Genomic DNA, 11,111 nt, shown 5'->3' with positions numbered 1-11,111 from the left:
CTCTTGATTGTACTGGTCGCTTTTCTGTTTTAAAAAGATTTACAAAAATTTAAACTGGTTTTCTCAGATAAGAAAATGACTTGGATTTAGAAATACTAGTCTACATTAGAAAGCAACATCACAAACTTAGGACCCTCCAAGGCGAAAAATCTAAAAGAATTGTGAACGCTAAAATTGTAAGACCGTAAGATGAATTTTAATGTCATTTAAACTAATGAATTTAAACATAACCAACGTTATGTCTTAAGAAACCTGAAATTCAATGTCACAGAAAAATAAGTTTTTCATTCTATAGTAGCCTGTGACAATTCAATCCAGTCACATACACGTGATCAGATATTGCTCCCTAATCCGTTTGTCTTGTTGATTTAAACGAAGTCCCTTTTCCCTCAATCAACCGTGGGATCATCGTGTTTCCTCATGTTACGTTGGAATTATCAATCTAATTATTTGTCCTATATTTCAGAAGAGCGGTGCTTCTTTTTGTTGGTACGCAGAATCGGTACTTCTCTAAAGGTTTGCTAATGATGCGATTTCTCCATTATTATTTTATTAAATTCGTGTTTACGAAATTTATATTTAAAATTTACATATATTTTAAGTATGTAACAAGAGACTACTTTAATACGAGGATCATTCAATAAGTAAAGAGACAAAGTCTATATTTTTAACACTAATCATTTTTTTTCTTTTTGTTTCAGGGGTGTTAGCTGGCAGCCTTGGGATATGCTCTGATCTGCTGTTTCGTAATTTTATGTCAACATAACTTCAAAAATATCAATTCATCATGGCAAGTCCTCTAGAAGATTGCACCTTGGTAGAACAGCGCTCAGTCATTAAGTTTTTAGTCGCAGAAGGTGTAAAACCAAGTGAAATTTTTTCTCGAATGTTGAGACAGTACGGTAACAGTTGTATGAACCGTGCGAATGTGTACAAGTGGGTTGATCGGTTTAAAAGTGGCCGAACAAGTGTAGGTGATGAACCCCGATGTGGACGTCCAGTGGAAGTTTCTGGTTCTTCGTTGGAATCGAGGATTGACGGACTTATTCGTGATAACAGAAGAATTACTGTTGAAATGATAGCTGAGGAAGTTCAAGTAAGTATTGGAACTGTTCACAATGTCATTAGGAACATTTTAAAGTACAGAAAAACGTGTGCCAGATGGGTTCCCAGACAGCTTACTGACGCTCATAAAGAATCAAGGCTTTCCATTTGTCAAGCCTTAATGCAACGAAGTTTGATTGAAGGAGACGTTTTTTTTTTTGAAAGAATAGTGACTTGCGACGAGGCCTGGATCCATCACTACGGCCCTGAGACCAAAAGGCAGAGTATGGACTGGAAACACACTAGCTCTCCAGTTCGCAAAAAATTCAAGGTTCAACCTTCCGCTGGTAAAGTGCTGCTGACCATCTTTTGGGACTCACAGGGTCCAATCTAATGCGATTTCCTTGAAGATCAGCGAACTATCAATATCTTATACTATTCTGAAATGCTAGAACACAAAGTTAAACCAGCTATCAGGAGCAAACGCCGTGGACTCTTGTAAAAAGGAGTCATTCTTCAGCACGATAACGCCCGCCCTCATACAGCCCAGCTGACAACAGATAAGCTTCAAGAATTGGGTTGGGAGGTCTTACCTCATCCTGCCTAGAGCACAGACCTCGCCCCATCTGATTTTTACCTGTTTGGACCACTCAAAGACGCCCTACGTGGAAAAAGATTTGCTAACAATGAGGAAGTTAAGGCAGTGGTGCAAAGGTGGCTTCGGGGTAACTCGAAAGATTTCTTCGCCAAAGGGAATTAGGAAGCTGGAAGAAAGATGGGACAAATGCATAACTGTAAAGGGTGATTATATTGAAAAATAGCCTTAGTTTTGAAAGATTGAAATAAATCTTTATTGAGCTATAGCAATTTGTCTCTTTACTTATTGAATGCCCCTCGTAGATAATACTGAAACTTAAAGATATTATAATAGGTAATAAAATAAATACATTGAAGGACATATTGATTTCCTCCACTTGCATATATTTTGACGCCTTTCTTTGTAATCAATGAGAGCTTGTTCAATAATGTATTCGTGCGAATACCGTCCCCATTTAATTAATTTATTCATTATCCGGAAAGAACACTGAATAATAGTGTATGGTGGTTTATCTTACAGTATATAGTGGAATTACGTTCACCTTAACTCTCTCTCTCTCTTTTCCTTTCTTATTTATTTATTTATAAATAGTTTATCGTCTCTTTTCAGCACCGATGATATATGAGACGTGAAATTATATCAAATTCTAATACAGGGCTAGTAAATGATTCATTCATTTTGAAAAGGCTATATTTTCAAAAGTATTACATGAAAGATACATGAAAAGAACTACAAACTCACGGAGGAAGCTTATAAACCCTTTACAAATGTTCAATATGTGTCCCATTGGTGACACGACACACGTCCAGACAATAAGCGGTTCGTCAGGTGAAGCAGGTGAGGCCTGGCCTCACCTATAATTTTGAGCAAAACTAAATCGACTTTTTGTAATAAATTTCAAATTAAGTCAACATTTCTGTGTAATTTTTGAAATAAAACTTATTCCAAATTATTTAATATACGTATAATACAAAACAGCCTTCTTAAAATTCATTTACTCAAGTATAGAAAATGTTTGTAAAATATTACAGAATTTAATAGAACTTAGTCTAAAGGTAAAAGCGAAAATTCATATTCTTTGGCATGATAATTTTAATTTTAAAAATTACAATCCTGTATTGAGGCCTGAAACAGATTTGGCTGAATCTATGGCTGAATCAATCACACCCAACACATATTTGCCCATCTCGTTCCTTCTGGGACCCCGACCCCTCTCATACCATTCATAGTATGTATTGAAATAATTAGCAACATCATTCGGCCTGGAACTTTAGCTGTTCGATTAATAGCAAACATAATTGCAGGCCATCTCCTCTTAACCTTACTAGGTAATACAGGCCCTTCTTTATCTCTCTCCATACTCTCTCTACTAATAATTGGACAAATTGCCCTCCTAATATTAGAATCTGCCGTCGCAGTAATTCAATCATATGTATTTGCAGTTCTAGTTACACTATACTCAAGAGAAGTTACTTATGTCAGCACCACAAAATCATCCTTACCACCTTGTTGATCAAAGCCCTTGACCGCTTACTGGGGCCTTAGGAGCCTTAATTACAACTACAGGACTTACTAAATGATTCCATCAATATGACCCCTCTCTATTTTTCCTAGGCATACTAATCACACTACTAACTATAATTCAATGATGACGAGATGTAACTCGAGAAGGAACATATCAAGGATTGCACACTATGCAAGTTACATTAGGTCTTCGGTGAGGCATAATCTTATTTATTATTTCTGAAGTATTCTTTTTCGCCTCATTCTTCTGAGCCTTCTTCCATAGTAGATTAGCACCAACAGTAGAAATTGGATCCTTCTGACCTCCAGCAGGCATCGTGCCATTCAACCCAATACACATTCCCCTTCTTAATACTGCAATTCTACTGGCCTCAGGAGTTACCGTAACATGAGCTCATCACAGATTAATAGAGGCCAACCACACCCAAGCCACACAAGGCCTACTACTTACAATCCTCCTAGGCCTATATTTTACTGCTCTACAAGCATACGAATATTACGAGGCACCATTCACCATCGCAGATGCTGTTTACGGCTCAACATTTTTCATAGCAACAGGCTTCCATGGTCTCCACGTTATTATTGGTTCCACATTCCTAGCCACTTGCTTATTACGCCACCTTTTATCACATTTCTCTCCTACTCACCACTTTGGATTTGAAGCCGCTGCTTGATATTGACATTTTGTGGATGTAGTATGATTATTCCTTTACATCTCTATTTATTGATGAGGAGGTTAGCCTATTTAATATATATAGTATATTTGACTTCCAATCAAAAAGATCATTAAATGAAATAGGCAATTAATACAGTCTTAACAACCGGCTTACTAACTATTATTATTTGTTTAATCGTTATAACCATTTCAACTCTTCTTTCTAAGAAAGTTATTAATGATCGAGAAAAAAACTCCCCCTTTGAGTGCGGATTTGATCCCAAATCTTCAGCCCGAATCCCTTTCTCCCTACGATTCTTCCTCATTGCCGTAATTTTTCTTATCTTCGACGTAGAAATCGCCCTTCTATTACCAATAACAATTACTATTAACAACACCAATACACTATCCTGATCTCTAGTTAGATTAGTATTCCTAGTAATCCTCCTAATAGGTCTTTACCACGAATGAAATCAAGGATCCTTAACATGAGCTGACTAACGGGACGGGATAATAGTTAACTATAATATTTGGTTTGCATCCAAAAGGTGTTGCTATCAACTTATCTCATAAGTAGGAAGCAAACGATTGCACTCAGTTTCGACCTGAGCCTTTGGCCTCTTGGCCCCTACTTGTTAGTTGAAGCCAAAAAGAGGCATTTCACTGTTAATGATATCATTGGGTTTATTCTCTACCCCAACTAAGGAGATGTGAAATTAATCAAGAAGAAGCTGCTAACTTTTATCTTTAGCGGGTTAGACCGTTAACATCTCTTAATATAAATAACATAACCCCCTTAGTATAAATATTACATTACCTTTTCGAGGTAAAAAAGAGAGTACTCTCAGGGAGTACTATTTAGAGAATATAATTCTTCTTAGTATCTTCAATACTATGCTTTCAATATAAGCTACCTAAATATACAAATATAAAGAGACAAAGGAAAATTGTAAAAAATAAAAAAATTAATAAATACATTTTAAATAAATTGTCTTGTGATTGTTGAATTAACATTGAACCATCCTTAAAACTACTATATATACCTTGAGCACCTAGACACTCTCTCCATCCTTGATCAATATTATTATAGTATGCACCCCCTATGTATAAAGGGAATTTAATAATATAATTTGTTGATAGGTAAGGTAAAAATCATATGCTTCCTATTATTGTAGAGTTAAAATAAAACTTCATACACATTAAAGGCTGTCCAATAGAATAACTTGATAGTAAGATACCAACTCACAAACCTACAATACTCACAAGTAATGCACCTATTTTTAGATATAAAGGTAAAACAACACAATTAACAGAAGGAAAAATTAATCAACTCAATGTTGCACCTCCTAAAATTGCTATCACTACTAATCCTAATATTCCCTTACACATAGTTCAACCTTCATTATCACTAATAGAATGAATATTAGTACCCCCAAAGCCCTTACCTGTCAAATAAAATCTTAAACGTACTGAATAACATACAGTTAGGCCGGTAGAAAAAAATAATAAGAAAAAGCTGACTACATTAATTAAAGATAAAGAAGAAATTTCCAAAATTAAGTCCTTAGAATAAAAGCCAGCTAAAAATGGTATTCCACATAAAGCCAAATTAGCTACATTTAAACAAGATAAAGTAAGGGGCATCTGACTCACAAGTGCTCCTATTCTGCGAATATCTTGTGTATCTCCCACACCATGAATAATCGCTCCTGCACATAAAAAAAGTAATGCTTTAAATAAAGCATGTGTCAATAGATGAAAAAAAGCTAATACTGGAAATCCCATGGATAAAATTATTATTATGAGACCAAGCTGACTTAGAGTAGATAAAGCAATAATCTTCTTCAAATCATATTCATAATTAGCACCAATACCAGCTATAAATATTGTCAGTCCTGATAATAAAAGTAATACATCACCGGCATAAACACTTAATAAAACGTCTCTAAACCGAATTAACAAGTAAACCCCAGCAGTCACAAGCGTAGAAGAATGTACTAATGCTGATACTGGTGTAGGAGCGGCTATTGCCGCCGGTAATCATGCAGAAAAAGGAATTTGTGCACTCTTTGTTATTGCAGCCAAAATAATTAAACTAGAGATAATTACTATTTCATTATTATTTAAAACTCTATGCAAATAAAAAACATAATTTCAACTTCCATAATTTAGTATTCAAGCAATAGCTAATAAAATTGCTACATCTCCAATACGATTAGAAAGCGCAGTTAATATGCCAGCATTATAAGATCGTACATTTTCATAATAAATAACTAAGCAATACGAAACTAAGCCCAACCCATCTCATCCAAGGAGAATTCTAATTAAATTAGGGGAAATAATTAATAAAACTATTGAAAGAACAAATATTAATACAAGTATAATAAATCGATTAAGATACCGTTCGGATCCTATATACTGTCCACTGTAATAAATTACCATTCTAGAAATATAAAGTACAAATCTTATAAATATAAATGACATTCAATCAAATAGAAGAGTCATAACGATTTTATTTCTATTAAAAGAGATAACTTCTCACTCAATAAATACACTATATCTATTAATTAAAAAGTTCAAACCTATAAGAAGTAAAAAAATACTCATTCTACTTAAAAGAGTAAAACTAGTCACACAAATTGAGAAAGGTCAAACCATGGCCTAAGGGTAATAAACCTTCTTTAGTTCCACAAACTAAAATTTTATTCTAAACTACTCAAGCACCTATAGCCATAGAAATCTCGGCCCAGCAAAAAAGATTAATAAATTTAAAGGTAATCAGTGTAACATCAATAATAAATACTCTCGTACACTTCCTCCTCAACAAGAATATAAATTAGAATAAGGTGTTCCGTGTTGAGTATATGAATATAAATATAGTCTATAGGCGGCTCTAAAAAAAGATAGTAAGGCCAATCCTAATATACTCAACCAAGATCAACCAACAATTCTATTTAATAGACTAATTTCTCCTAATAAATTTAATGTTGGTGGTGCCGCCATATTAGCAATTCTTAATAAAAATCATCAAAGCCCTAGACTCGGCATAAAAGATAATATTCCCCGATTAATTAACAGTCTTCGGCTCCCTAAACGCTCATAAGAAATATTTGCAAGACAAAACAAACCCGAAGAACATAGACCATGGGCAATTATTAATGTAAGAGCACCTCTAAATCCTCATAATCCCATTGTTAATAATCCTATTAACACTAACCCTATATGAGCAACAGAAGAATAAGCAATTAAAGACTTTACATCAACCTGCCGTAAGCACACTAATCTAACCGATCAAATACCTACAACTCTAATACCAAACCAAATTAAATTTATATTTACAGCTACATTCTCTATAAAATATAGAATACGCAACAATCCATACCCTCCTAATTTCAATAAAACCCCCGCCAAAATTATTGAACCACTTACGGGTGCCTCAACATGTGCCTTAGGTAATCAAAGATGAACCAGAAATATAGGCATTTTAATTAAAAAAGCAACAACTAAAGCAAAATACCATATATAATATGTAATTCCCAAATCTATTACACTTCTCATATTAATTATTAATAAACTACCCTTGACATACTCTAAATAAAAAATACCAATCAAAAGTGGCAGCGAAGCAAATAGGGTATAAAACAACAAGTATATACCTGCCTGCACTCGTTCGGGCTGATAACCTCAGCCCAAAATTAAAAATAATGTAGGAATTAATGAGCCCTCAAAAAAAAAAATAAAACATAAATAATCTAGAGGAAGAAAATCTCAAATAGAGTAACACAAGTAATAATAAAACTAAACTAATAAAACTCGTACTATAAAACGAACTTCTTAACACCCCCTCTCTAGCCATAATTATAAGAATAACAATTCAAATACTCAATAGAATCAATGAATATCTCAAACTATCTCTTCATAGGTAATAACCTACCTCCCAAGGAACTATTCCCATACTATTTCTTATTATAAATAAAAAACAAATTCTAATAAGACAAAACTGAACAACTCACCATAATTTAAAATTAAAGCCCAAAGGTATTAAAAACAACATAAACATTAAATATTTTAGCATCGTAATACAACTAAAGAATTTAAATAATCACCTCCATGGGTTCGAACAATAGATACTAAAATTGATAAACCTAGACTACCCTCACAAACACTAAAAGTTAAAAATAATAAACAAAAATAATTTTCAACATACAAGCTACCCAAAGAATAAGACAAAAGTAAAAAACTTATCAACACGATGAACTCAAGTCTTAATAAAACTATTAATAAATGCTTACGTTGAATAACAAAACAAGCTATTCCTAAAATAACTAGAAAGCAAGAAAACAAAATAAATAATATTTTCATAAGCTTTTATAGTTTAATTAAAACGTTGGTCTTGTAAACCATTAATGAATAAAAATTCTAAAAGCATCAAGAGAAAGTACAAACTTATCTTTAGTCCCCAAAACTAATATTTTTATAAACTACCTCTTGAAATTAAAATAACCTGAATATTACTTATAATCTTAGTAGTTTTAAGATTTATTCTAATTCAAATATCTCACCCCCTATCAATAGGACTAATACTCATTGTCAACACTATCACTACTTGCTTAACTATCTCAACTATAAGAGAATCTCCTTGATTTTCTTACATTCTCTTCTTAGTTTTTCTAGGAGGCATATTAGTTCTATTTATTTATGTTACAAGACTAGCATCAAATGAAATATTTACCTTAACACCTAATCTTTTCCTACTAATTTTCCTAGTTCCATTGCTCCTAATTGTTATAATAATTATCGACCCCCTTCTACTACCAAATATAATTTCATTACCAGATCCACATCACTATACAACTAATTACCAAGAAATTCCTGGTATAAAATTTTATATAACATCAATTCTAATGAATACTATTATATTAGCAACATACTTATTTATTACATTAATTGCAGTGGTAAAAATTACTTCATTATATCAAGGTCCCCTTCGGCCCTCTAAATCATATGTCAACACCAATTCGCTTACATCACCCGCTTTTTAAAATTGCTAACAACGCCTTAGTAGATCTTCCAGCTCCTATTAACATCTCGTATTGATGAAATTTTGGCTCTCTTCTCGGCTTATGTTTAATTATTCAAATTGCCACAGGTCTATTCCTAGCAATACATTACGTATCAAGTATTGAATTAGCCTTCAATAGAGTAATTCATATCTGTCGAGATGTAAATTTCGGCTGGCTTCTACGCACCCTACATGCTAATGGAGCATCGTTTTTCTTCATTTGCCTTTACTTACATGTCGGCCGAGGAATATATTATGGCTCTTATCTTTATCTCCATACTTGAAGAGTAGGGGTTGCTATTCTACTTTTAGTAATAGCAACTGCCTTTGTAGGCTACGTACTGCCTTGAGGTCAAATATCTTTCTGAGGTGCTACAGTCATTACAAATTTATTGTCAGCTATTCCTTACTTAGGAACAATACTAGTACAATGAATTTGGGGAGGCTTCGCCGTAGATAATGCTACTTTAAATCGATTCTTTGCTTTCCATTTTCTCTTACCCTTCATTGTAGCCGCTATATCAATAGTACACCTCTTATTCCTTCATCAAACAGGATCTAACAACCCCCTTGGCCTTAATAGAAATCAAGACAAAATTCCATTTCACCCTTACTTTTCAACTAAGGACACTATTGGCTTTCTAACTATAATAACAGCTTTAATATTACTCACCCTCTGAAATCCCTATATACTTGGAGATCCTGAAAACTTCACCCCCGCCAACCCTCTAGTTACACCAGTACATATTCAACCAGAATGATACTTCTTATTTGCTTATGCTATTCTTCGCTCCATTCCTAATAAACTTGGAGGAGTTATTGCTTTAGTAATATCAATCCTCATTTTAATAATTATGCCCTTCTTCCATACCAGAAAAATACGAGGCTTACAATTCTATCCCATTAATCAAATCATATTCTGAGTTATAGTTAGCACAGTAATCCTTTTAACCTGAATTGGAGCCCGCCCGGTAGAAGATCCTTATATCTTAACAGGCCAAATTCTCACAGTTATTTACTTCGCTTATTTTCTGTTTGTGCCTTACCTCACCTCTTTATGAGATTTCTTACTAAATAAGACTTAGTTCTTTGGCTGAGGATAAGCATATGTTTTGAAAACATACAACAGAGCAAAGCTCTAAGAACTTATTCTCAATTTAATACACTTAAATTAAAAGAGAAATAAAAAGAAGCTTTATGCCCCCTAAAAATAAAAGATAATTAAGAGATAAAGGCAAAAAGCACTTTCAAGCAAGATATATTAATTTATCATACCGAAATCGAGGTAATGTTCCTCGTACTCAAATAAACCCAAAAGAAATAAACACTACCTTACAAAAAAACAAAATAGAAAAAATATCCTGCCCCAGAAACAAGATACTAAATAAAGTTCTTATAAATAAAATACTAGCATATTCGGCCATAAAAATAAGAGCAAATCCTCCCGCTCTATATTCAATATTAAACCCAGAAACAAGCTCTGACTCACCTTCCGCGAAATCAAAAGGAGTACGGTTAGTTTCAGCTAAGCAAGAAGCAAATCAAACCAATGCCAAAGGAAACGTAATTCATAAAAATCATAACTCTTCTTGATAATAACCAAAACTCAACAGTCTGTATCTTTCAGCTAAAAATACAAAAGATAACAAAATTAATGCCAAGCTAACTTCATAAGAAATAGTTTGCGCTACTGCTCGAAGACCACCCAACAAAGAGTATGAAGAATTAGAAGACCAACCAGCAATTATTACAGTATACACACCCATACTTGTACAACACAAAAAAAATAACAAACCTAAAGAAAAAGTCAACATAACACTTAAATAAGGAATTCTTAATCATACTAACAAAGACAAAAATAAACTAAAAACAGGGGCTAGATAATAAGGATAGTAATTAGATATAGTAGGAAATACTTGCTCCTTAGTAAATAACTTAATTGCATCTGCAAAAGGTTGGGGTAAACCACAAATACCTACCCTATTAGGACCCCGCCGAATCTGAATATAACCTAAAACCTTTCGTTCTAATAAAGTCAAAAATGCAACCCCAATTAAAACACAAATAATTAAAATCAAGTAAGAAATCACACCTATAAAATAATCATAATACATTATTACCTGGACTCAATTCATCCATTCTTAGATCCTAAATCTAATGCACTTATCTGCCAAAGTAATGACCATTATTTTTATTCTCTAACAATAAATATTATTAGTACTTGGTCC

The 11,111-nt window shown here is 33.4% G+C and overlaps 2 pseudogenes; both read right to left on the bottom strand.

Annotated features, from left to right (window-relative positions):
• Nucleotides 1-220: 220 nt before the first annotated feature.
• LOC145671649 (NADH-ubiquinone oxidoreductase chain 5 pseudogene) lies at nt 221-6,479 on the bottom strand (annotated as a pseudogene).
• Nucleotides 6,480-6,545: 66 nt separating this feature from the next.
• Nucleotides 6,546-7,987, bottom strand: LOC145671918 (NADH-ubiquinone oxidoreductase chain 4 pseudogene; annotated as a pseudogene).
• Nucleotides 7,988-11,111: the final 3,124 nt, after the last annotated feature.

This window comes from Thermobia domestica, chromosome 15 (assembly GCF_964235325.1).
Source record: "Thermobia domestica chromosome 15, izTheDome1.hap1.1, whole genome shotgun sequence".
NCBI lineage: Eukaryota > Metazoa > Arthropoda > Insecta > Zygentoma > Lepismatidae > Thermobia > Thermobia domestica.
The sequence above is the reverse complement of the archived record's forward strand: the minus strand, read 5'-3'. Positions and strand labels throughout refer to the sequence as shown.